Source organism: Ambystoma mexicanum, unplaced genomic scaffold (genome assembly GCF_040938575.1).
Source record: "Ambystoma mexicanum isolate Mex_15411 unplaced genomic scaffold, UKY_AmexF1_1 Mex_scaf20, whole genome shotgun sequence".
Classification (NCBI taxonomy): domain Eukaryota; kingdom Metazoa; phylum Chordata; class Amphibia; order Caudata; family Ambystomatidae; genus Ambystoma; species Ambystoma mexicanum.
The window spans coordinates 1,034,317-1,060,157 of NW_027182434.1; the positions used below are offsets into that span (position 1 = coordinate 1,034,317).

Consider the following 25,841-nt stretch of genomic DNA (forward strand, 5'->3'; position numbering starts at 1 on the left):
AAGTCTCATGAGCTGAGGACGGCAAAGTCCCTGTGGGCTTAGGACAGTCAAAGAAACCCCTGGGCTGCATGCTAAGCCCCTTTTCGGCTTCACTTTCCGAATCCTGCCCTAGCTTGCGATTAGTTTTTTTCTCACTTCTTGCCCCCATCTCCCACCTTGCCTCATGGTCTCCCCTCCTCTGCGCACCTGACAGTTTGCCTGCCCTTCCACTGCCTGTCTCCAGAGTTTCCAAGGAGAAAAGGCAAAGCACTAAAGCGGGCCGGGCAACGGGTCAAGTTCCGCTTTCGGCGACTAGCAGGGAGGTAGCGTGGCCGAGCGGTCTAAGGCGCTGGATTAAGGCTCCAGTCTCTTCGGAGGCGTGGGTTCAAATCCCACCGCTGCCACTTTTCCTGGCCTTGCATTTTAAAGAAGAACGTAACGTTGACCTCTTCCTTCATTAGTGCCACCTCTGTCGCAATGAGCAAGCGGATGGTATGCCACACCCTGCAGGAAAAAGGTTTCGCTTCTGACGTCTTGCTTTTCTGGACATCCAGTCTCAAGTTTCCCATCTGGAACGGCGCTCCCTGCTGCTTTGTGAAGGCTTGCTGCAAGAGCCTTCGAAACCCAGGAGCTCTTGCGTTGAGCTGTGACGCGTCCTGGGAAGACCTCCCGTTGCAGCGGAATGAGCCCCACTTCCAGGGCGTGCTGGTAGCAAATTTCCCACAGCCCACAGGGAGCAAACGATCCCAGGTGTGATGTATCACCAGGAGAGGCTGAGATGAGAGTAGGGGTTCACGCGTGTGCCCGGACCGAGGTTAATGATGGGATTAGAGCTAGGGTTAGATGCAGGGAAAGAGTGAGAGTTATAATTAGGGATAAAGCTAACAGGTGATCATTACTCGTCATGTAACATGATACAAAGGGTCAGAAGAGGAACTGATTCAGGGTTACAATTTGGACTTCGCAGACAACAGGAGCACTAAATGGTGCTGAGGGGGACTCAATAAAGTGGACCGGCCGCCTAATGTAAGCAATTGTGCACAAATATTGTACGATGACTAGCGTTGCCGGTGCTTTTTTCTTAAAGAGTCAGTTCTTGGCACCCATTCCCTACTTGACTCAGCCTAATCTTCAAGAATATTTGTCAAGAACTAAAAAAAATCCAAAAACGGTTTAACCTCCCCGTCGGGGAATTCTCCCGCGTGACAGGCGGGGATACTGACCACTATACTAACGAGGAGACGTGAGGGCATGAAATGAACAGCTGCTGATGTCTGCACAGCATCCAGCGACCACCTAGCTGGCCTAGGGGGGTCTCATTTTCCCCCGTCAAACGGCTTGCCCGATCTAAGGCTAATTTCTTTCTTTTTATCGGCACCAGGCTTAAAACTCAGTTTAAGGCGATAGTTCCGGGCTATGTTTGACTCCAGAGTTGAATCTGTCATCCCGCATTTCCTCAGCAAATCAAGCTACCCATCTCAAGTCTCATGAGCTGAGGACGGCAAAGTCCCTGTGGGCTTAGGACAGTCAAAGAAACCCCTGGGCTGCATGCTAAGCCCGTTTTCGGCTTCACTTTCCGAATCCTGCCCTAGCTTGCGATTAGTTTTTTTCTCACTTCTTGCCCCCATCTCCCACCTTGCCTCATGGTCTCCCCTCCTCTGCGCACCTGACAGTTTGCCTGCCCTTCCACTGCCTGTCTCCAGACTTTACAAGGAGAAAAGGCAAAGCACTAAAGCGGGCCGGGCAACGGGTCAAGTTCCGCTTTCGGCGACTAGCAGGGAGGTAGCGTGGCCGAGCGGTCTAAGGCGCTGGATTAAGGCTCCAGTCTCTTCGGAGGCGTGGGTTCAAATCCCACCGCTGCCACTTTTCCTGGCCTTGCATTTTAAAGAAGAACGTAACGTTGACCTCTTCCTTCATTAGTGCCACCTCTGTCGCAATGAGCAAGCGGATGGTATGCCACACCCTGCAGGAAAAAGGTTTCGCTTCTGACGTCTTGCTTTTCTGGACATCCAGTCTCAAGTTTCCCATCTGGAACGGCGCTCCCTGCTGCTTTGTGAAGGCTTGCTGCAAGAGCCTTCGAAACCCAGGAGCTCTTGCGTTGAGCTGTGACGCGTCCTGGGAAGACCTCCCGTTGCAGCGGAATGAGCCCCACTTCCAGGGCGTGCTGGTAGCAAATTTCCCACAGCCCACAGGGAGCAAACGATCCCAGGTGTGATGTATCACCAGGAGAGGCTGAGATGAGAGTAGGGGTTCACGCGTGTGCCCGGACCGAGGTTAATGATGGGATTAGAGCTAGGGTTAGATGCAGGGAAAGAGTGAGAGTTATAATTAGGGATAAAGCTAACAGGTGATCATTACTCGTCATGTAACATGATACAAAGGGTCAGAAGAGGAACTGATTCAGGGTTACAATTTGGACTTCGCAGACAACAGGAGCACTAAATGGTGCTGAGGGGGACTCAATAAAGTGGACCGGCCGCCTAATGTAAGCAATTGTGCACAAATATTGTACGATGACTAGCGTTGCCGGTGCTTTTTTCTTAAAGAGTCAGTTCTTGGCACCCATTCCCTACTTGACTCAGCCTAATCTTCAAGAATATTTGTCAAGAACTAAAAAAAATCCAGAAAAGGTTTAACCTCCCCGTCGGGGAATTGAACCCCGGTCTCCCGCGTGACAGGCGGGGATACTGACCACTATACTAACGAGGAGACGTGAGGGCATGAAATGAACAGCTGCTGATGTCTGCACAGCATCCAGCGACCACCTAGCTGGCCTAGGGGGGTCTCATTTTCCCCCGTCAAACGGCTTGCCCGATCTAAGGCTAATTTCTTTCTTTTTATCGGCACCAGGCTTAAAACTCAGTTTAAGGCGATAGTTCCGGGCTATGTTTGACTCCAGAGTTGAATCTGTCATCCCGCATTTCCTCAGCAAATCAAGCTACCCATCTCAAGTCTCATGAGCTGAGGACGGCAAAGTCCCTGTGGGCTTAGGACAGTCAAAGAAACCCCTGGGCTGCATGCTAAGCCCCTTTTCGGCTTCACTTTCCGAATCCTGCCCTAGCTTGCGATTAGTTTTTTTCTCACTTCTTGCCCCCATCTCCCACCTTGCCTCATGGTCTCCCCTCCTCTGCGCACCTGACAGTTTGCCTGCCCTTCCACTGCCTGTCTCCAGACTTTCCAAGGAGAAAAGGCAAAGCACTAAAGCGGGCCGGGCAACGGGTCAAGTTCCGCTTTCGGCGACTAGCAGGGAGGTAGCGTGGCCGAGCGGTCTAAGGCGCTGGATTAAGGCTCCAGTCTCTTCGGAGGCGTGGGTTCAAATCCCACCGCTGCCACTTTTCCTGGCCTTGCATTTTAAAGAAGAACGTAACGTTGACCTCTTCCTTCATTAGTGCCACCTCTGTCGCAATGAGCAAGCGGATGGTATGCCACACCCTGCAGGAAAAAGGTTTCGCTTCTGACGTCTTGCTTTTCTGGACATCCAGTCTCAAGTTTCCCATCTGGAACGGCGCTCCCTGCTGCTTTGTGAAGGCTTGCTGCAAGAGCCTTCGAAACCCAGGAGCTCTTGCGTTGAGCTGTGACGCGTCCTGGGAAGACCTCCCGTTGCAGCGGAATGAGCCCCACTTCCAGGGCGTGCTGGTAGCAAATTTCCCACAGCCCACAGGGAGCAAACGATCCCAGGTGTGATGTATCACCAGGAGAGGCTGAGATGAGAGTAGGGGTTCACGCGTGTGCCCGGACCGAGGTTAATGATGGGATTAGAGCTAGGGTTAGATGCAGGGAAAGAGTGAGAGTTATAATTAGGGATAAAGCTAACAGGTGATCATTACTCGTCATGTAACATGATACAAAGGGTCAGAAGAGGAACTGATTCAGGGTTACAATTTGGACTTCGCAGACAACAGGAGCACTAAATGGTGCTGAGGGGGACTCAATAAAGTGGACCGGCCGCCTAATGTAAGCAATTGTGCACAAATATTGTACGATGACTAGCGTTGCCGGTGCTTTTTTCTTAAAGAGTCAGTTCTTGGCACCCATTCCCTACTTGACTCAGCCTAATCTTCAAGAATATTTGTCAAGAACTAAAAAAAATCCAGAAACGGTTTAACCTCCCCGTCGGGGACGGTCTCCCGCGTGACAGGCGGGGATACTGACCACTATACTAACGAGGAGACGTGAGGGCATGAAATGAACAGCTGCTGATGTCTGCACAGCATCCAGCGACCACCTAGCTGGCCTAGGGGGGTCTCATTTTCCCCCGTCAAACGGCTTGCCCGATCTAAGGCTAATTTCTTTCTTTTTATCGGCACCAGGCTTAAAACTCAGTTTAAGGCGATAGTTCCGGGCTATGTTTGACTCCAGAGTTGAATCTGTCATCCCGCATTTCCTCAGCAAATCAAGCTACCCATCTCAAGTCTCATGAGCTGAGGACGGCAAAGTCCCTGTGGGCTTAGGACAGTCAAAGAAACCCCTGGGCTGCATGCTAAGCCCCTTTTCGGCTTCACTTTCCGAATCCTGCCCTAGCTTGCGATTAGTTTTTTTCTCACTTCTTGCCCCCATCTCCCACCTTGCCTCATGGTCTCCCCTCCTCTGCGCACCTGACAGTTTGCCTGCCCTTCCACTGCCTGTCTCCAGACTTTCCAAGGAGAAAAGGCAAAGCACTAAAGCGGGCCGGGCAACGGGTCAAGTTCCGCTTTCGGCGACTAGCAGGGAGGTAGCGTGGCCGAGCGGTCTAAGGCGCTGGATTAAGGCTCCAGTCTCTTCGGAGGCGTGGGTTCAAATCCCACCGCTGCCACTTTTCCTGGCCTTGCATTTTAAAGAAGAACGTAACGTTGACCTCTTCCTTCATTAGTGCCACCTCTGTCGCAATGAGCAAGCGGATGGTATGCCACACCCTGCAGGAAAAAGGTTTCGCTTCTGACGTCTTGCTTTTCTGGACATCCAGTCTCAAGTTTCCCATCTGGAACGGCGCTCCCTGCTGCTTTGTGAAGGCTTGCTGCAAGAGCCTTCGAAACCCAGGAGCTCTTGCGTTGAGCTGTGACGCGTCCTGGGAAGACCTCCCGTTGCAGCGGAATGAGCCCCACTTCCAGGGCGTGCTGGTAGCAAATTTCCCACAGCCCACAGGGAGCAAACGATCCCAGGTGTGATGTATCACCAGGAGAGGCTGAGATGAGAGTAGGGGTTCACGCGTGTGCCCGGACCGAGGTTAATGATGGGATTAGAGCTAGGGTTAGATGCAGGGAAAGAGTGAGAGTTATAATTAGGGATAAAGCTAACAGGTGATCATTACTCGTCATGTAACATGATACAAAGGGTCAGAAGAGGAACTGATTCAGGGTTACAATTTGGACTTCGCAGACAACAGGAGCACTAAATGGTGCTCAGGGGGACTCAATAAAGTGGACCGGCCGCCTAATGTAAGCAATTGTGCACAAATATTGTACGATGACTAGCGTTGCCGGTGCTTTTTTCTTAAAGAGTCAGTTCTTGGCACCCATTCCCTACTTGACTCAGCCTAATCTTCAAGAATATTTGTCAAGAACTAAAAAAAATCCAGAAACGGTTTAACCTCCCCGTCGGGGAATTGAACCCCGGTCTCCCGCGTGACAGGCGGGGATACTGACCGCTATACTAACGAGGAGACGTGAGGGCATGAAATGAACAGCTGCTGATGTCTGCACAGCATCCAGCGACCACCTAGCTGGCCTAGGGGGGTCTCATTTTCCCCCGTCAAACGGCTTGCCCGATCTAAGGCTAATTTCTTTCTTTTTATCGGCACCAGGCTTAAAACTCAGTTTAAGGCGATAGTTCCGGGCTATGTTTGACTCCAGAGTTGAATCTGTCATCCCGCATTTCCTCAGCAAATCAAGCTACCCATCTCAAGTCTCATGAGCTGAGGACGGCAAAGTCCCTGTGGGCTTAGGACAGTCAAAGAAACCCCTGGGCTGCATGCTAAGCCCCTTTTCGGCTTCACTTTCCGAATCCTGCCCTAGCTTGCGATTAGTTTTTTTCTCACTTCTTGCCCCCATCTCCCACCTTGCCTCATGGTCTCCCCTCCTCTGCGCACCTGACAGTTTGCCTGCCCTTCCACTGCCTGTCTCCAGAGTTTCCAAGGAGAAAAGGCAAAGCACTAAAGCGGGCCGGGCAACGGGTCAAGTTCCGCTTTCGGCGACTAGCAGGGAGGTAGCGTGGCCGAGCGGTCTAAGGCGCTGGATTAAGGCTCCAGTCTCTTCGGAGGCGTGGGTTCAAATCCCACCGCTGCCACTTTTCCTGGCCTTGCATTTTAAAGAAGAACGTAACGTTGACCTCTTCCTTCATTAGTGCCACCTCTGTCGCAATGAGCAAGCGGATGGTATGCCACACCCTGCAGGAAAAAGGTTTCGCTTCTGACGTCTTGCTTTTCTGGACATCCAGTCTCAAGTTTCCCATCTGGAACGGCGCTCCCTGCTGCTTTGTGAAGGCTTGCTGCAAGAGCCTTCGAAACCCAGGAGCTCTTGCGTTGAGCTGTGACGCGTCCTGGGAAGACCTCCCGTTGCAGCGGAATGAGCCCCACTTCCAGGGCGTGCTGGTAGCAAATTTCCCACAGCCCACAGGGAGCAAACGATCCCAGGTGTGATGTATCACCAGGAGAGGCTGAGATGAGAGTAGGGGTTCACGCGTGTGCCCGGACCGAGGTTAATGATGGGATTAGAGCTAGGGTTAGATGCAGGGAAAGAGTGAGAGTTATAATTAGGGATAAAGCTAACAGGTGATCATTACTCGTCATGTAACATGATACAAAGGGTCAGAAGAGGAACTGATTCAGGGTTACAATTTGGACTTCGCAGACAACAGGAGCACTAAATGGTGCTGAGGGGGACTCAATAAAGTGGACCGGCCGCCTAATGTAAGCAATTGTGCACAAATATTGTACGATGACTAGCGTTGCCGGTGCTTTTTTCTTAAAGAGTCAGTTCTTGGCACCCATTCCCTACTTGACTCAGCCTAATCTTCAAGAATATTTGTCAAGAACTAAAAAAAATCCAAAAACGGTTTAACCTCCCCGTCGGGGAATTCTCCCGCGTGACAGGCGGGGATACTGACCACTATACTAACGAGGAGACGTGAGGGCATGAAATGAACAGCTGCTGATGTCTGCACAGCATCCAGCGACCACCTAGCTGGCCTAGGGGGGTCTCATTTTCCCCCGTCAAACGGCTTGCCCGATCTAAGGCTAATTTCTTTCTTTTTATCGGCACCAGGCTTAAAACTCAGTTTAAGGCGATAGTTCCGGGCTATGTTTGACTCCAGAGTTGAATCTGTCATCCCGCATTTCCTCAGCAAATCAAGCTACCCATCTCAAGTCTCATGAGCTGAGGACGGCAAAGTCCCTGTGGGCTTAGGACAGTCAAAGAAACCCCTGGGCTGCATGCTAAGCCCCTTTTCGGCTTCACTTTCCGAATCCTGCCCTAGCTTGCGATTAGTTTTTTTCTCACTTCTTGCCCCCATCTCCCACCTTGCCTCATGGTCTCCCCTCCTCTGCGCACCTGACAGTTTGCCTGCCCTTCCACTGCCTGTCTCCAGACTTTACAAGGAGAAAAGGCAAAGCACTAAAGCGGGCCGGGCAACGGGTCAAGTTCCGCTTTCGGCGACTAGCAGGGAGGTAGCGTGGCCGAGCGGTCTAAGGCGCTGGATTAAGGCTCCAGTCTCTTCGGAGGCGTGGGTTCAAATCCCACCGCTGCCACTTTTCCTGGCCTTGCATTTTAAAGAAGAACGTAACGTTGACCTCTTCCTTCATTAGTGCCACCTCTGTCGCAATGAGCAAGCGGATGGTATGCCACACCCTGCAGGAAAAAGGTTTCGCTTCTGACGTCTTGCTTTTCTGGACATCCAGTCTCAAGTTTCCCATCTGGAACGGCGCTCCCTGCTGCTTTGTGAAGGCTTGCTGCAAGAGCCTTCGAAACCCAGGAGCTCTTGCGTTGAGCTGTGACGCGTCCTGGGAAGACCTCCCGTTGCAGCGGAATGAGCCCCACTTCCAGGGCGTGCTGGTAGCAAATTTCCCACAGCCCACAGGGAGCAAACGATCCCAGGTGTGATGTATCACCAGGAGAGGCTGAGATGAGAGTAGGGGTTCACGCGTGTGCCCGGACCGAGGTTAATGATGGGATTAGAGCTAGGGTTAGATGCAGGGAAAGAGTGAGAGTTATAATTAGGGATAAAGCTAACAGGTGATCATTACTCGTCATGTAACATGATACAAAGGGTCAGAAGAGGAACTGATTCAGGGTTACAATTTGGACTTCGCAGACAACAGGAGCACTAAATGGTGCTGAGGGGGACTCAATAAAGTGGACCGGCCGCCTAATGTAAGCAATTGTGCACAAATATTGTACGATGACTAGCGTTGCCGGTGCTTTTTTCTTAAAGAGTCAGTTCTTGGCACCCATTCCCTACTTGACTCAGCCTAATCTTCAAGAATATTTGTCAAGAACTAAAAAAAATCCAGAAAAGGTTTAACCTCCCCGTCGGGGAATTGAACCCCGGTCTCCCGCGTGACAGGCGGGGATACTGACCACTATACTAACGAGGAGACGTGAGGGCATGAAATGAACAGCTGCTGATGTCTGCACAGCATCCAGCGACCACCTAGCTGGCCTAGGGGGGTCTCATTTTCCCCCGTCAAACGGCTTGCCCGATCTAAGGCTAATTTCTTTCTTTTTATCGGCACCAGGCTTAAAACTCAGTTTAAGGCGATAGTTCCGGGCTATGTTTGACTCCAGAGTTGAATCTGTCATCCCGCATTTCCTCAGCAAATCAAGCTACCCATCTCAAGTCTCATGAGCTGAGGACGGCAAAGTCCCTGTGGGCTTAGGACAGTCAAAGAAACCCCTGGGCTGCATGCTAAGCCCCTTTTCGGCTTCACTTTCCGAATCCTGCCCTAGCTTGCGATTAGTTTTTTTCTCACTTCTTGCCCCCATCTCCCACCTTGCCTCATGGTCTCCCCTCCTCTGCGCACCTGACAGTTTGCCTGCCCTTCCACTGCCTGTCTCCAGACTTTCCAAGGAGAAAAGGCAAAGCACTAAAGCGGGCCGGGCAACGGGTCAAGTTCCGCTTTCGGCGACTAGCAGGGAGGTAGCGTGGCCGAGCGGTCTAAGGCGCTGGATTAAGGCTCCAGTCTCTTCGGAGGCGTGGGTTCAAATCCCACCGCTGCCACTTTTCCTGGCCTTGCATTTTAAAGAAGAACGTAACGTTGACCTCTTCCTTCATTAGTGCCACCTCTGTCGCAATGAGCAAGCGGATGGTATGCCACACCCTGCAGGAAAAAGGTTTCGCTTCTGACGTCTTGCTTTTCTGGACATCCAGTCTCAAGTTTCCCATCTGGAACGGCGCTCCCTGCTGCTTTGTGAAGGCTTGCTGCAAGAGCCTTCGAAACCCAGGAGCTCTTGCGTTGAGCTGTGACGCGTCCTGGGAAGACCTCCCGTTGCAGCGGAATGAGCCCCACTTCCAGGGCGTGCTGGTAGCAAATTTCCCACAGCCCACAGGGAGCAAACGATCCCAGGTGTGATGTATCACCAGGAGAGGCTGAGATGAGAGTAGGGGTTCACGCGTGTGCCCGGACCGAGGTTAATGATGGGATTAGAGCTAGGGTTAGATGCAGGGAAAGAGTGAGAGTTATAATTAGGGATAAAGCTAACAGGTGATCATTACTCGTCATGTAACATGATACAAAGGGTCAGAAGAGGAACTGATTCAGGGTTACAATTTGGACTTCGCAGACAACAGGAGCACTAAATGGTGCTGAGGGGGACTCAATAAAGTGGACCGGCCGCCTAATGTAAGCAATTGTGCACAAATATTGTACGATGACTAGCGTTGCCGGTGCTTTTTTCTTAAAGAGTCAGTTCTTGGCACCCATTCCCTACTTGACTCAGCCTAATCTTCAAGAATATTTGTCAAGAACTAAAAAAAATCCAGAAACGGTTTAACCTCCCCGTCGGGGACGGTCTCCCGCGTGACAGGCGGGGATACTGACCACTATACTAACGAGGAGACGTGAGGGCATGAAATGAACAGCTGCTGATGTCTGCACAGCATCCAGCGACCACCTAGCTGGCCTAGGGGGGTCTCATTTTCCCCCGTCAAACGGCTTGCCCGATCTAAGGCTAATTTCTTTCTTTTTATCGGCACCAGGCTTAAAACTCAGTTTAAGGCGATAGTTCCGGGCTATGTTTGACTCCAGAGTTGAATCTGTCATCCCGCATTTCCTCAGCAAATCAAGCTACCCATCTCAAGTCTCATGAGCTGAGGACGGCAAAGTCCCTGTGGGCTTAGGACAGTCAAAGAAACCCCTGGGCTGCATGCTAAGCCCCTTTTCGGCTTCACTTTCCGAATCCTGCCCTAGCTTGCGATTAGTTTTTTTCTCACTTCTTGCCCCCATCTCCCACCTTGCCTCATGGTCTCCCCTCCTCTGCGCACCTGACAGTTTGCCTGCCCTTCCACTGCCTGTCTCCAGACTTTCCAAGGAGAAAAGGCAAAGCACTAAAGCGGGCCGGGCAACGGGTCAAGTTCCGCTTTCGGCGACTAGCAGGGAGGTAGCGTGGCCGAGCGGTCTAAGGCGCTGGATTAAGGCTCCAGTCTCTTCGGAGGCGTGGGTTCAAATCCCACCGCTGCCACTTTTCCTGGCCTTGCATTTTAAAGAAGAACGTAACGTTGACCTCTTCCTTCATTAGTGCCACCTCTGTCGCAATGAGCAAGCGGATGGTATGCCACACCCTGCAGGAAAAAGGTTTCGCTTCTGACGTCTTGCTTTTCTGGACATCCAGTCTCAAGTTTCCCATCTGGAACGGCGCTCCCTGCTGCTTTGTGAAGGCTTGCTGCAAGAGCCTTCGAAACCCAGGAGCTCTTGCGTTGAGCTGTGACGCGTCCTGGGAAGACCTCCCGTTGCAGCGGAATGAGCCCCACTTCCAGGGCGTGCTGGTAGCAAATTTCCCACAGCCCACAGGGAGCAAACGATCCCAGGTGTGATGTATCACCAGGAGAGGCTGAGATGAGAGTAGGGGTTCACGCGTGTGCCCGGACCGAGGTTAATGATGGGATTAGAGCTAGGGTTAGATGCAGGGAAAGAGTGAGAGTTATAATTAGGGATAAAGCTAACAGGTGATCATTACTCGTCATGTAACATGATACAAAGGGTCAGAAGAGGAACTGATTCAGGGTTACAATTTGGACTTCGCAGACAACAGGAGCACTAAATGGTGCTCAGGGGGACTCAATAAAGTGGACCGGCCGCCTAATGTAAGCAATTGTGCACAAATATTGTACGATGACTAGCGTTGCCGGTGCTTTTTTCTTAAAGAGTCAGTTCTTGGCACCCATTCCCTACTTGACTCAGCCTAATCTTCAAGAATATTTGTCAAGAACTAAAAAAAATCCAGAAACGGTTTAACCTCCCCGTCGGGGAATTGAACCCCGGTCTCCCGCGTGACAGGCGGGGATACTGACCGCTATACTAACGAGGAGACGTGAGGGCATGAAATGAACAGCTGCTGATGTCTGCACAGCATCCAGCGACCACCTAGCTGGCCTAGGGGGGTCTCATTTTCCCCCGTCAAACGGCTTGCCCGATCTAAGGCTAATTTCTTTCTTTTTATCGGCACCAGGCTTAAAACTCAGTTTAAGGCGATAGTTCCGGGCTATGTTTGACTCCAGAGTTGAATCTGTCATCCCGCATTTCCTCAGCAAATCAAGCTACCCATCTCAAGTCTCATGAGCTGAGGACGGCAAAGTCCCTGTGGGCTTAGGACAGTCAAAGAAACCCCTGGGCTGCATGCTAAGCCCCTTTTCGGCTTCACTTTCCGAATCCTGCCCTAGCTTGCGATTAGTTTTTTTCTCACTTCTTGCCCCCATCTCCCACCTTGCCTCATGGTCTCCCCTCCTCTGCGCACCTGACAGTTTGCCTGCCCTTCCACTGCCTGTCTCCAGACTTTCCAAGGAGAAAAGGCAAAGCACTAAAGCGGGCCGGGCAACGGGTCAAGTTCCGCTTTCGGCGACTAGCAGGGAGGTAGCGTGGCCGAGCGGTCTAAGGCGCTGGATTAAGGCTCCAGTCTCTTCGGAGGCGTGGGTTCAAATCCCACCGCTGCCACTTTTCCTGGCCTTGCATTTTAAAGAAGAACGTAACGTTGACCTCTTCCTTCATTAGTGCCACCTCTGTCGCAATGAGCAAGCGGATGGTATGCCACACCCTGCAGGAAAAAGGTTTCGCTTCTGACGTCTTGCTTTTCTGGACATCCAGTCTCAAGTTTCCCATCTGGAACGGCGCTCCCTGCTGCTTTGTGAAGGCTTGCTGCAAGAGCCTTCGAAACCCAGGAGCTCTTGCGTTGAGCTGTGACGCGTCCTGGGAAGACCTCCCGTTGCAGCGGAATGAGCCCCACTTCCAGGGCGTGCTGGTAGCAAATTTCCCACAGCCCACAGGGAGCAAACGATCCCAGGTGTGATGTATCACCAGGAGAGGCTGAGATGAGAGTAGGGGTTCACGCGTGTGCCCGGACCGAGGTTAATGATGGGATTAGAGCTAGGGTTAGATGCAGGGAAAGAGTGAGAGTTATAATTAGGGATAAAGCTAACAGGTGATCATTACTCGTCATGTAACATGATACAAAGGGTCAGAAGAGGAACTGATTCAGGGTTACAATTTGGACTTCGCAGACAACAGGAGCACTAAATGGTGCTGAGGGGGACTCAATAAAGTGGACCGGCCGCCTAATGTAAGCAATTGTGCACAAATATTGTACGATGACTAGCGTTGCGGTGCTTTTTTCTTAAAGAGTCAGTTCTTGGCACCCATTCCCTACTTGACTCAGCCTAATCTTCAAGAATATTTGTCAAGAACTAAAAAAAATCCAGAAACGGTTTAACCTCCCCGTCGGGGACGGTCTCCCGCGTGACAGGCGGGGATACTGACCACTATACTAACGAGGAGACGTGAGGGCATGAAATGAACAGCTGCTGATGTCTGCACAGCATCCAGCGACCACCTAGCTGGCCTAGGGGGGTCTCATTTTCCCCCGTCAAACGGCTTGCCCGATCTAAGGCTAATTTCTTTCTTTTTATCGGCACCAGGCTTAAAACTCAGTTTAAGGCGATAGTTCCGGGCTATGTTTGACTCCAGAGTTGAATCTGTCATCCCGCATTTCCTCAGCAAATCAAGCTACCCATCTCAAGTCTCATGAGCTGAGGACGGCAAAGTCCCTGTGGGCTTAGGACAGTCAAAGAAACCCCTGGGCTGCATGCTAAGCCCCTTTTCGGCTTCACTTTCCGAATCCTGCCCTAGCTTGCGATTAGTTTTTTTCTCACTTCTTGCCCCCATCTCCCACCTTGCCTCATGGTCTCCCCTCCTCTGCGCACCTGACAGTTTGCCTGCCCTTCCACTGCCTGTCTCCAGACTTTCCAAGGAGAAAAGGCAAAGCACTAAAGCGGGCCGGGCAACGGGTCAAGTTCCGCTTTCGGCGACTAGCAGGGAGGTAGCGTGGCCGAGCGGTCTAAGGCGCTGGATTAAGGCTCCAGTCTCTTCGGAGGCGTGGGTTCAAATCCCACCGCTGCCACTTTTCCTGGCCTTGCATTTTAAAGAAGAACGTAACGTTGACCTCTTCCTTCATTAGTGCCACCTCTGTCGCAATGAGCAAGCGGATGGTATGCCACACCCTGCAGGAAAAAGGTTTCGCTTCTGACGTCTTGCTTTTCTGGACATCCAGTCTCAAGTTTCCCATCTGGAACGGCGCTCCCTGCTGCTTTGTGAAGGCTTGCTGCAAGAGCCTTCGAAACCCAGGAGCTCTTGCGTTGAGCTGTGACGCGTCCTGGGAAGACCTCCCGTTGCAGCGGAATGAGCCCCACTTCCAGGGCGTGCTGGTAGCAAATTTCCCACAGCCCACAGGGAGCAAACGATCCCAGGTGTGATGTATCACCAGGAGAGGCTGAGATGAGAGTAGGGGTTCACGCGTGTGCCCGGACCGAGGTTAATGATGGGATTAGAGCTAGGGTTAGATGCAGGGAAAGAGTGAGAGTTATAATTAGGGATAAAGCTAACAGGTGATCATTACTCGTCATGTAACATGATACAAAGGGTCAGAAGAGGAACTGATTCAGGGTTACAATTTGGACTTCGCAGACAACAGGAGCACTAAATGGTGCTGAGGGGGACTCAATAAAGTGGACCGGCCGCCTAATGTAAGCAATTGTGCACAAATATTGTACGATGACTAGCGTTGCGGTGCTTTTTTCTTAAAGAGTCAGTTCTTGGCACCCATTCCCTACTTGACTCAGCCTAATCTTCAAGAATATTTGTCAAGAACTAAAAAAAATCCAGAAACGGTTTAACCTCCCCGTCGGGGACGGTCTCCCGCGTGACAGGCGGGGATACTGACCACTATACTAACGAGGAGACGTGAGGGCATGAAATGAACAGCTGCTGATGTCTGCACAGCATCCAGCGACCACCTAGCTGGCCTAGGGGGGTCTCATTTTCCCCCGTCAAACGGCTTGCCCGATCTAAGGCTAATTTCTTTCTTTTTATCGGCACCAGGCTTAAAACTCAGTTTAAGGCGATAGTTCCGGGCTATGTTTGACTCCAGAGTTGAATCTGTCATCCCGCATTTCCTCAGCAAATCAAGCTACCCATCTCAAGTCTCATGAGCTGAGGACGGCAAAGTCCCTGTGGGCTTAGGACAGTCAAAGAAACCCCTGGGCTGCATGCTAAGCCCCTTTTCGGCTTCACTTTCCGAATCCTGCCCTAGCTTGCGATTAGTTTTTTTCTCACTTCTTGCCCCCATCTCCCACCTTGCCTCATGGTCTCCCCTCCTCTGCGCACCTGACAGTTTGCCTGCCCTTCCACTGCCTGTCTCCAGACTTTCCAAGGAGAAAAGGCAAAGCACTAAAGCGGGCCGGGCAACGGGTCAAGTTCCGCTTTCGGCGACTAGCAGGGAGGTAGCGTGGCCGAGCGGTCTAAGGCGCTGGATTAAGGCTCCAGTCTCTTCGGAGGCGTGGGTTCAAATCCCACCGCTGCCACTTTTCCTGGCCTTGCATTTTAAAGAAGAACGTAACGTTGACCTCTTCCTTCATTAGTGCCACCTCTGTCGCAATGAGCAAGCGGATGGTATGCCACACCCTGCAGGAAAAAGGTTTCGCTTCTGACGTCTTGCTTTTCTGGACATCCAGTCTCAAGTTTCCCATCTGGAACGGCGCTCCCTGCTGCTTTGTGAAGGCTTGCTGCAAGAGCCTTCGAAACCCAGGAGCTCTTGCGTTGAGCTGTGACGCGTCCTGGGAAGACCTCCCGTTGCAGCGGAATGAGCCCCACTTCCAGGGCGTGCTGGTAGCAAATTTCCCACAGCCCACAGGGAGCAAACGATCCCAGGTGTGATGTATCACCAGGAGAGGCTGAGATGAGAGTAGGGGTTCACGCGTGTGCCCGGACCGAGGTTAATGATGGGATTAGAGCTAGGGTTAGATGCAGGGAAAGAGTGAGAGTTATAATTAGGGATAAAGCTAACAGGTGATCATTACTCGTCATGTAACATGATACAAAGGGTCAGAAGAGGAACTGATTCAGGGTTACAATTTGGACTTCGCAGACAACAGGAGCACTAAATGGTGCTGAGGGGGACTCAATAAAGTGGACCGGCCGCCTAATGTAAGCAATTGTGCACAAATATTGTACGATGACTAGCGTTGCCGGTGCTTTTTTCTTAAAGAGTCAGTTCTTGGCACCCATTCCCTACTTGACTCAGCCTAATCTTCAAGAATATTTGTCAAGAACTAAAAAAAATCCAGAAACGGTTTAACCTCCCCGTCGGGGAATTGAACCCCGGTCTCCCGCGTGACAGGCGGGGATACTGACCACTATACTAACGAGGAGACGTGAGGGCATGAAATGAACAGCTGCTGATGTCTGCACAGCATCCAGCGACCACCTAGCTGGCCTAGGGGGGTCTCATTTTCCCCCGTCAAACGGCTTGCCCGATCTAAGGCTAATTTCTTTCTTTTTATCGGCACCAGGCTTAAAACTCAGTTTAAGGCGATAGTTCCGGGCTATGTTTGACTCCAGAGTTGAATCTGTCATCCCGCATTTCCTCAGCAAATCAAGCTACCCATCTCAAGTCTCATGAGCTGAGGACGGCAAAGTCCCTGTGGGCTTAGGACAGTCAAAGAAACCCCTGGGCTGCATGCTAAGCCCCTTTTCGGCTTCACTTTCCGAATCCTGCCCTAGCTTGCGATTAGTTTTTTTCTCACTTCTTGCCCCCATCTCCCACCTTGCCTCATGGTCTCCCCTCCTCTGCGCACCTGACAGTTTGCCTGCCCTTCCACTGCCTGTCTCCAGAGTTTCCAAGGAGAAAAGGCAAAGCACTAAAGCGGGCCGGGCAACGGGTCAAGTTCCGCTTTCGGCGACTAGCAGGGAGGTAGCGTGGCCGAGCGGTCTAAGGCGCTGGATTAAGGCTCCAGTCTCTTCGGAGGCGTGGGTTCAAATCCCACCGCTGCCACTTTTCCTGGCCTTGCATTTTAAAGAAGAACGTAACGTTGACCTCTTCCTTCATTAGTGCCACCTCTGTCGCAATGAGCAAGCGGATGGTATGCCACACCCTGCAGGAAAAAGGTTTCGCTTCTGACGTCTTGCTTTTCTGGACATCCAGTCTCAAGTTTCCCATCTGGAACGGCGCTCCCTGCTGCTTTGTGAAGGCTTGCTGCAAGAGCCTTCGAAACCCAGGAGCTCTTGCGTTGAGCTGTGACGCGTCCTGGGAAGACCTCCCGTTGCAGCGGAATGAGCCCCACTTCCAGGGCGTGCTGGTAGCAAATTTCCCACAGCCCACAGGGAGCAAACGATCCCAGGTGTGATGTATCACCAGGAGAGGCTGAGATGAGAGTAGGGGTTCACGCGTGTGCCCGGACCGAGGTTAATGATGGGATTAGAGCTAGGGTTAGATGCAGGGAAAGAGTGAGAGTTATAATTAGGGATAAAGCTAACAGGTGATCATTACTCGTCATGTAACATGATACAAAGGGTCAGAAGAGGAACTGATTCAGGGTTACAATTTGGACTTCGCAGACAACAGGAGCACTAAATGGTGCTGAGGGGGACTCAATAAAGTGGACCGGCCGCCTAATGTAAGCAATTGTGCACAAATATTGTACGATGACTAGCGTTGCCGGTGCTTTTTTCTTAAAGAGTCAGTTCTTGGCACCCATTCCCTACTTGACTCAGCCTAATCTTCAAGAATATTTGTCAAGAACTAAAAAAAATCCAAAAACGGTTTAACCTCCCCGTCGGGGAATTCTCCCGCGTGACAGGCGGGGATACTGACCACTATACTAACGAGGAGACGTGAGGGCATGAAATGAACAGCTGCTGATGTCTGCACAGCATCCAGCGACCACCTAGCTGGCCTAGGGGGGTCTCATTTTCCCCCGTCAAACGGCTTGCCCGATCTAAGGCTAATTTCTTTCTTTTTATCGGCACCAGGCTTAAAACTCAGTTTAAGGCGATAGTTCCGGGCTATGTTTGACTCCAGAGTTGAATCTGTCATCCCGCATTTCCTCAGCAAATCAAGCTACCCATCTCAAGTCTCATGAGCTGAGGACGGCAAAGTCCCTGTGGGCTTAGGACAGTCAAAGAAACCCCTGGGCTGCATGCTAAGCCCGTTTTCGGCTTCACTTTCCGAATCCTGCCCTAGCTTGCGATTAGTTTTTTTCTCACTTCTTGCCCCCATCTCCCACCTTGCCTCATGGTCTCCCCTCCTCTGCGCACCTGACAGTTTGCCTGCCCTTCCACTGCCTGTCTCCAGACTTTACAAGGAGAAAAGGCAAAGCACTAAAGCGGGCCGGGCAACGGGTCAAGTTCCGCTTTCGGCGACTAGCAGGGAGGTAGCGTGGCCGAGCGGTCTAAGGCGCTGGATTAAGGCTCCAGTCTCTTCGGAGGCGTGGGTTCAAATCCCACCGCTGCCACTTTTCCTGGCCTTGCATTTTAAAGAAGAACGTAACGTTGACCTCTTCCTTCATTAGTGCCACCTCTGTCGCAATGAGCAAGCGGATGGTATGCCACACCCTGCAGGAAAAAGGTTTCGCTTCTGACGTCTTGCTTTTCTGGACATCCAGTCTCAAGTTTCCCATCTGGAACGGCGCTCCCTGCTGCTTTGTGAAGGCTTGCTGCAAGAGCCTTCGAAACCCAGGAGCTCTTGCGTTGAGCTGTGACGCGTCCTGGGAAGACCTCCCGTTGCAGCGGAATGAGCCCCACTTCCAGGGCGTGCTGGTAGCAAATTTCCCACAGCCCACAGGGAGCAAACGATCCCAGGTGTGATGTATCACCAGGAGAGGCTGAGATGAGAGTAGGGGTTCACGCGTGTGCCCGGACCGAGGTTAATGATGGGATTAGAGCTAGGGTTAGATGCAGGGAAAGAGTGAGAGTTATAATTAGGGATAAAGCTAACAGGTGATCATTACTCGTCATGTAACATGATACAAAGGGTCAGAAGAGGAACTGATTCAGGGTTACAATTTGGACTTCGCAGACAACAGGAGCACTAAATGGTGCTGAGGGGGACTCAATAAAGTGGACCGGCCGCCTAATGTAAGCAATTGTGCACAAATATTGTACGATGACTAGCGTTGCCGGTGCTTTTTTCTTAAAGAGTCAGTTCTTGGCACCCATTCCCTACTTGACTCAGCCTAATCTTCAAGAATATTTGTCAAGAACTAAAAAAAATCCAGAAAAGGTTTAACCTCCCCGTCGGGGAATTGAACCCCGGTCTCCCGCGTGACAGGCGGGGATACTGACCACTATACTAACGAGGAGACGTGAGGGCATGAAATGAACAGCTGCTGATGTCTGCACAGCATCCAGCGACCACCTAGCTGGCCTAGGGGGGTCTCATTTTCCCCCGTCAAACGGCTTGCCCGATCTAAGGCTAATTTCTTTCTTTTTATCGGCACCAGGCTTAAAACTCAGTTTAAGGCGATAGTTCCGGGCTATGTTTGACTCCAGAGTTGAATCTGTCATCCCGCATTTCCTCAGCAAATCAAGCTACCCATCTCAAGTCTCATGAGCTGAGGACGGCAAAGTCCCTGTGGGCTTAGGACAGTCAAAGAAACCCCTGGGCTGCATGCTAAGCCCCTTTTCGGCTTCACTTTCCGAATCCTGCCCTAGCTTGCGATTAGTTTTTTTCTCACTTCTTGCCCCCATCTCCCACCTTGCCTCATGGTCTCCCCTCCTCTGCGCACCTGACAGTTTGCCTGCCCTTCCACTGCCTGTCTCCAGACTTTCCAAGGAGAAAAGGCAAAGCACTAAAGCGGGCCGGGCAACGGGTCAAGTTCCGCTTTCGGCGACTAGCAGGGAGGTAGCGTGGCCGAGCGGTCTAAGGCGCTGGATTAAGGCTCCAGTCTCTTCGGAGGCGTGGGTTCAAATCCCACCGCTGCCACTTTTCCTGGCCTTGCATTTTAAAGAAGAACGTAACGTTGACCTCTTCCTTCATTAGTGCCACCTCTGTCGCAATGAGCAAGCGGATGGTATGCCACACCCTGCAGGAAAAAGGTTTCGCTTCTGACGTCTTGCTTTTCTGGACATCCAGTCTCAAGTTTCCCATCTGGAACGGCGCTCCCTGCTGCTTTGTGAAGGCTTGCTGCAAGAGCCTTCGAAACCCAGGAGCTCTTGCGTTGAGCTGTGACGCGTCCTGGGAAGACCTCCCGTTGCAGCGGAATGAGCCCCACTTCCAGGGCGTGCTGGTAGCAAATTTCCCACAGCCCACAGGGAGCAAACGATCCCAGGTGTGATGTATCACCAGGAGAGGCTGAGATGAGAGTAGGGGTTCACGCGTGTGCCCGGACCGAGGTTAATGATGGGATTAGAGCTAGGGTTAGATGCAGGGAAAGAGTGAGAGTTATAATTAGGGATAAAGCTAACAGGTGATCATTACTCGTCATGTAACATGATACAAAGGGTCAGAAGAGGAACTGATTCAGGGTTACAATTTGGACTTCGCAGACAACAGGAGCACTAAATGGTGCTGAGGGGGACTCAATAAAGTGGACCGGCCGCCTAATGTAAGCAATTGTGCACAAATATTGTACGATGACTAGCGTTGCCGGTGCTTTTTTCTTAAAGAGTCAGTTCTTGGCACCCATTCCCTACTTGACTCAGCCTAATCTTCAAGAATATTTGTCAAGAACTAAAAAAAATCCAGAAACGGTTTAACCTCCCCGTCGGGGACGGTCTCCCGCGTGACAGGCGGGGATACTGACCACTATACTAACGAGGAGACGTGAGGGCATGAAATGAACAGCTGCTGATGTCTGCACAGCATCCAGCGACCACCTAGCTGGCCTAGGGGGGTCTCATTTTCCCCCGTCAAACGGCTTGCCCGATCTAAGGCTAATTTCTTTCTTTTTATCGGCACCAGGCTTAAAACTCAGTTTAAGGCGATAGTTCCGGGCTATGTTTGACTCCAGAGTTGAATCTGTCATCCCGCATTTCCTCAGCAAATCAAGCTACCCATCTCAAGTCTCATGAGCTGAGGACGGCAAAGTCCCTGTGGGCTTAGGACAGTCAAAGAAACCCCTGGGCTGCATGCTAAGCCCCTTTTCGGCTTCACTTTCCGAATCCTGCCCTAGCTTGCGATTAGTTTTTTTCTCACTTCTTGCCCCCATCTCCCACCTTGCCTCATGGTCTCCCCTCCTCTGCGCACCTGACAGTTTGCCTGCCCTTCCACTGCCTGTCTCCAGACTTTCCAAGGAGAAAAGGCAAAGCACTAAAGCGGGCCGGGCAACGGGTCAAGTTCCGCTTTCGGCGACTAGCAGGGAGGTAGCGTGGCCGAGCGGTCTAAGGCGCTGGATTAAGGCTCCAGTCTCTTCGGAGGCGTGGGTTCAAATCCCACCGCTGCCACTTTTCCTGGCCTTGCATTTTAAAGAAGAACGTAACGTTGACCTCTTCCTTCATTAGTGCCACCTCTGTCGCAATGAGCAAGCGGATGGTATGCCACACCCTGCAGGAAAAAGGTTTCGCTTCTGACGTCTTGCTTTTCTGGACATCCAGTCTCAAGTTTCCCATCTGGAACGGCGCTCCCTGCTGCTTTGTGAAGGCTTGCTGCAAGAGCCTTCGAAACCCAGGAGCTCTTGCGTTGAGCTGTGACGCGTCCTGGGAAGACCTCCCGTTGCAGCGGAATGAGCCCCACTTCCAGGGCGTGCTGGTAGCAAATTTCCCACAGCCCACAGGGAGCAAACGATCCCAGGTGTGATGTATCACCAGGAGAGGCTGAGATGAGAGTAGGGGTTCACGCGTGTGCCCGGACCGAGGTTAATGATGGGATTAGAGCTAGGGTTAGATGCAGGGAAAGAGTGAGAGTTATAATTAGGGATAAAGCTAACAGGTGATCATTACTCGTCATGTAACATGATACAAAGGGTCAGAAGAGGAACTGATTCAGGGTTACAATTTGGACTTCGCAGACAACAGGAGCACTAAATGGTGCTCAGGGGGACTCAATAAAGTGGACCGGCCGCCTAATGTAAGCAATTGTGCACAAATATTGTACGATGACTAGCGTTGCCGGTGCTTTTTTCTTAAAGAGTCAGTTCTTGGCACCCATTCCCTACTTGACTCAGCCTAATCTTCAAGAATATTTGTCAAGAACTAAAAAAAATCCAGAAACGGTTTAACCTCCCCGTCGGGGAATTGAACCCCGGTCTCCCGCGTGACAGGCGGGGATACTGACCGCTATACTAACGAGGAGACGTGAGGGCATGAAATGAACAGCTGCTGATGTCTGCACAGCATCCAGCGACCACCTAGCTGGCCTAGGGGGGTCTCATTTTCCCCCGTCAAACGGCTTGCCCGATCTAAGGCTAATTTCTTTCTTTTTATCGGCACCAGGCTTAAAACTCAGTTTAAGGCGATAGTTCCGGGCTATGTTTGACTCCAGAGTTGAATCTGTCATCCCGCATTTCCTCAGCAAATCAAGCTACCCATCTCAAGTCTCATGAGCTGAGGACGGCAAAGTCCCTGTGGGCTTAGGACAGTCAAAGAAACCCCTGGGCTGCATGCTAAGCCCCTTTTCGGCTTCACTTTCCGAATCCTGCCCTAGCTTGCGATTAGTTTTTTTCTCACTTCTTGCCCCCATCTCCCACCTTGCCTCATGGTCTCCCCTCCTCTGCGCACCTGACAGTTTGCCTGCCCTTCCACTGCCTGTCTCCAGAGTTTCCAAGGAGAAAAGGCAAAGCACTAAAGCGGGCCGGGCAACGGGTCAAGTTCCGCTTTCGGCGACTAGCAGGGAGGTAGCGTGGCCGAGCGGTCTAAGGCGCTGGATTAAGGCTCCAGTCTCTTCGGAGGCGTGGGTTCAAATCCCACCGCTGCCACTTTTCCTGGCCTTGCATTTTAAAGAAGAACGTAACGTTGACCTCTTCCTTCATTAGTGCCACCTCTGTCGCAATGAGCAAGCGGATGGTATGCCACACCCTGCAGGAAAAAGGTTTCGCTTCTGACGTCTTGCTTTTCTGGACATCCAGTCTCAAGTTTCCCATCTGGAACGGCGCTCCCTGCTGCTTTGTGAAGGCTTGCTGCAAGAGCCTTCGAAACCCAGGAGCTCTTGCGTTGAGCTGTGACGCGTCCTGGGAAGACCTCCCGTTGCAGCGGAATGAGCCCCACTTCCAGGGCGTGCTGGTAGCAAATTTCCCACAGCCCACAGGGAGCAAACGATCCCAGGTGTGATGTATCACCAGGAGAGGCTGAGATGAGAGTAGGGGTTCACGCGTGTGCCCGGACCGAGGTTAATGATGGGATTAGAGCTAGGGTTAGATGCAGGGAAAGAGTGAGAGTTATAATTAGGGATAAAGCTAACAGGTGATCATTACTCGTCATGTAACATGATACAAAGGGTCAGAAGAGGAACTGATTCAGGGTTACAATTTGGACTTCGCAGACAACAGGAGCACTAAATGGTGCTGAGGGGGACTCAATAAAGTGGACCGGCCGCCTAATGTAAGCAATTGTGCACAAATATTGTACGATGACTAGCGTTGCCGGTGCTTTTTTCTTAAAGAGTCAGTTCTTGGCACCCATTCCCTACTTGACTCAGCCTAATCTTCAAGAATATTTGTCAAGAACTAAAAAAAATCCAAAAACGGTTTAACCTCCCCGTCGGGGAATTCTCCCGCGTGACAGGCGGGGATACTGACCACTATACTAACGAGGAGACGTGAGGGCATGAAATGAACAGCTGCTGATGTCTGCACAGCATCCAGCGACCACCTAGCTGGCCTAGGGGGGTCTCATTTTCCCCCGTCAAACGGCTTGCCCGATCTAAGGCTAATTTCTTTCTTTTTATCGGCACCAGGCTTAAAACTCAGTTTAAGGCGATAGTTCCGGGCTATGTTTGACTCCAGAGTTGAATCTGTCATCCCGCATTTCCTCAGCAAATCAAGCTACCCATCTCAAGTCTCATGAGCTGAGGACGGCAAAGTCCCTGTGGGCTTAGGACAGTCAAAGAAACCCCTGGGCTGCATGCTAAGCCCCTTTTCGGCTTCACTTTCCGAATCCTGCCCTAGCTTGCGATTAGTTTTTTTCTCACTTCTTGCCCCCATCTCCCACCTTGCCTCATGGTCTCCCCTCCTCTGCGCACCTGACAGTTTGCCTGCCCTTCCACTGCCTGTCTCCAGACTTTACAAGGAGAAAAGGCAAAGCACTAAAGCGGGCCGGGCAACGGGTCAAGTTCCGCTTTCGGCGACTAGCAGGGAGGTAGCGTGGCCGAGCGGTCTAAGGCGCTGGATTAAGGCTCCAGTCTCTTCGGAGGCGTGGGTTCAAATCCCACCGCTGCCACTTTTCCTGGCCTTGCATTTTAAAGAAGAACGTAACGTTGACCTCTTCCTTCATTAGTGCCACCTCTGTCGCAATGAGCAAGCGGATGGTATGCCACACCCTGCAGGAAAAAGGTTTCGCTTCTGACGTCTTGCTTTTCTGGACATCCAGTCTCAAGTTTCCCATCTGGAACGGCGCTCCCTGCTGCTTTGTGAAGGCTTGCTGCAAGAGCCTTCGAAACCCAGGAGCTCTTGCGTTGAGCTGTGACGCGTCCTGGGAAGACCTCCCGTTGCAGCGGAATGAGCCCCACTTCCAGGGCGTGCTGGTAGCAAATTTCCCACAGCCCACAGGGAGCAAACGATCCCAGGTGTGATGTATCACCAGGAGAGGCTGAGATGAGAGTAGGGGTTCACGCGTGTGCCCGGACCGAGGTTAATGATGGGATTAGAGCTAGGGTTAGATGCAGGGAAAGAGTGAGAGTTATAATTAGGGATAAAGCTAACAGGTGATCATTACTCGTCATGTAACATGATACAAAGGGTCAGAAGAGGAACTGATTCAGGGTTACAATTTGGACTTCGCAGACAACAGGAGCACTAAATGGTGCTGAGGGGGACTCAATAAAGTGGACCGGCCGCCTAATGTAAGCAATTGTGCACAAATATTGTACGATGACTAGCGTTGCCGGTGCTTTTTTCTTAAAGAGTCAGTTCTTGGCACCCATTCCCTACTTGACTCAGCCTAATCTTCAAGAATATTTGTCAAGAACTAAAAAAAATCCAGAAAAGGTTTAACCTCCCCGTCGGGGAATTGAACCCCGGTCTCCCGCGTGACAGGCGGGGATACTGACCACTATACTAACGAGGAGACGTGAGGGCATGAAATGAACAGCTGCTGATGTCTGCACAGCATCCAGCGACCACCTAGCTGGCCTAGGGGGGTCTCATTTTCCCCCGTCAAACGGCTTGCCCGATCTAAGGCTAATTTCTTTCTTTTTATCGGCACCAGGCTTAAAACTCAGTTTAAGGCGATAGTTCCGGGCTATGTTTGACTCCAGAGTTGAATCTGTCATCCCGCATTTCCTCAGCAAATCAAGCTACCCATCTCAAGTCTCATGAGCTGAGGACGGCAAAGTCCCTGTGGGCTTAGGACAGTCAAAGAAACCCCTGGGCTGCATGCTAAGCCCCTTTTCGGCTTCACTTTCCGAATCCTGCCCTAGCTTGCGATTAGTTTTTTTCTCACTTCTTGCCCCCATCTCCCACCTTGCCTCATGGTCTCCCCTCCTCTGCGCACCTGACAGTTTGCCTGCCCTTCCACTGCCTGTCTCCAGACTTTCCAAGGAGAAAAGGCAAAGCACTAAAGCGGGCCGGGCAACGGGTCAAGTTCCGCTTTCGGCGACTAGCAGGGAGGTAGCGTGGCCGAGCGGTCTAAGGCGCTGGATTAAGGCTCCAGTCTCTTCGGAGGCGTGGGTTCAAATCCCACCGCTGCCACTTTTCCTGGCCTTGCATTTTAAAGAAGAACGTAACGTTGACCTCTTCCTTCATTAGTGCCACCTCTGTCGCAATGAGCAAGCGGATGGTATGCCACACCCTGCAGGAAAAAGGTTTCGCTTCTGACGTCTTGCTTTTCTGGACATCCAGTCTCAAGTTTCCCATCTGGAACGGCGCTCCCTGCTGCTTTGTGAAGGCTTGCTGCAAGAGCCTTCGAAACCCAGGAGCTCTTGCGTTGAGCTGTGACGCGTCCTGGGAAGACCTCCCGTTGCAGCGGAATGAGCCCCACTTCCAGGGCGTGCTGGTAGCAAATTTCCCACAGCCCACAGGGAGCAAACGATCCCAGGTGTGATGTATCACCAGGAGAGGCTGAGATGAGAGTAGGGGTTCACGCGTGTGCCCGGACCGAGGTTAATGATGGGATTAGAGCTAGGGTTAGATGCAGGGAAAGAGTGAGAGTTATAATTAGGGATAAAGCTAACAGGTGATCATTACTCGTCATGTAACATGATACAAAGGGTCAGAAGAGGAACTGATTCAGGGTTACAATTTGGACTTCGCAGACAACAGGA

General features: G+C 51.6%; 5 non-coding genes across 5 annotated transcripts; all 5 read right to left on the minus strand.

The window, feature by feature from the left end:
* Positions 1-2,616: 2,616 nt before the first annotated feature.
* Positions 2,617-2,688, minus strand: TRNAD-GUC (transfer RNA aspartic acid (anticodon GUC)). Its single transcript has one exon. It is a non-coding gene; the product is annotated as a tRNA-Asp (tRNA).
* A 5,785-nt stretch (positions 2,689-8,473) lies between these two features.
* On the minus strand, positions 8,474-8,545 carry TRNAD-GUC (transfer RNA aspartic acid (anticodon GUC)). Its single transcript has one exon. It is a non-coding gene; the product is annotated as a tRNA-Asp (tRNA).
* Positions 8,546-15,789: 7,244 nt separating this feature from the next.
* On the minus strand, positions 15,790-15,861 carry TRNAD-GUC (transfer RNA aspartic acid (anticodon GUC)). Its single transcript has one exon. It is a non-coding gene; the product is annotated as a tRNA-Asp (tRNA).
* Positions 15,862-18,717: 2,856 nt separating this feature from the next.
* On the minus strand, positions 18,718-18,789 carry TRNAD-GUC (transfer RNA aspartic acid (anticodon GUC)). The gene has a single exon. It is a non-coding gene; the product is annotated as a tRNA-Asp (tRNA).
* Positions 18,790-24,574: 5,785 nt separating this feature from the next.
* Positions 24,575-24,646, minus strand: TRNAD-GUC (transfer RNA aspartic acid (anticodon GUC)). Its single transcript has one exon. It is a non-coding gene; the product is annotated as a tRNA-Asp (tRNA).
* Between the last annotated feature and the right edge of the window lie 1,195 nt (positions 24,647-25,841).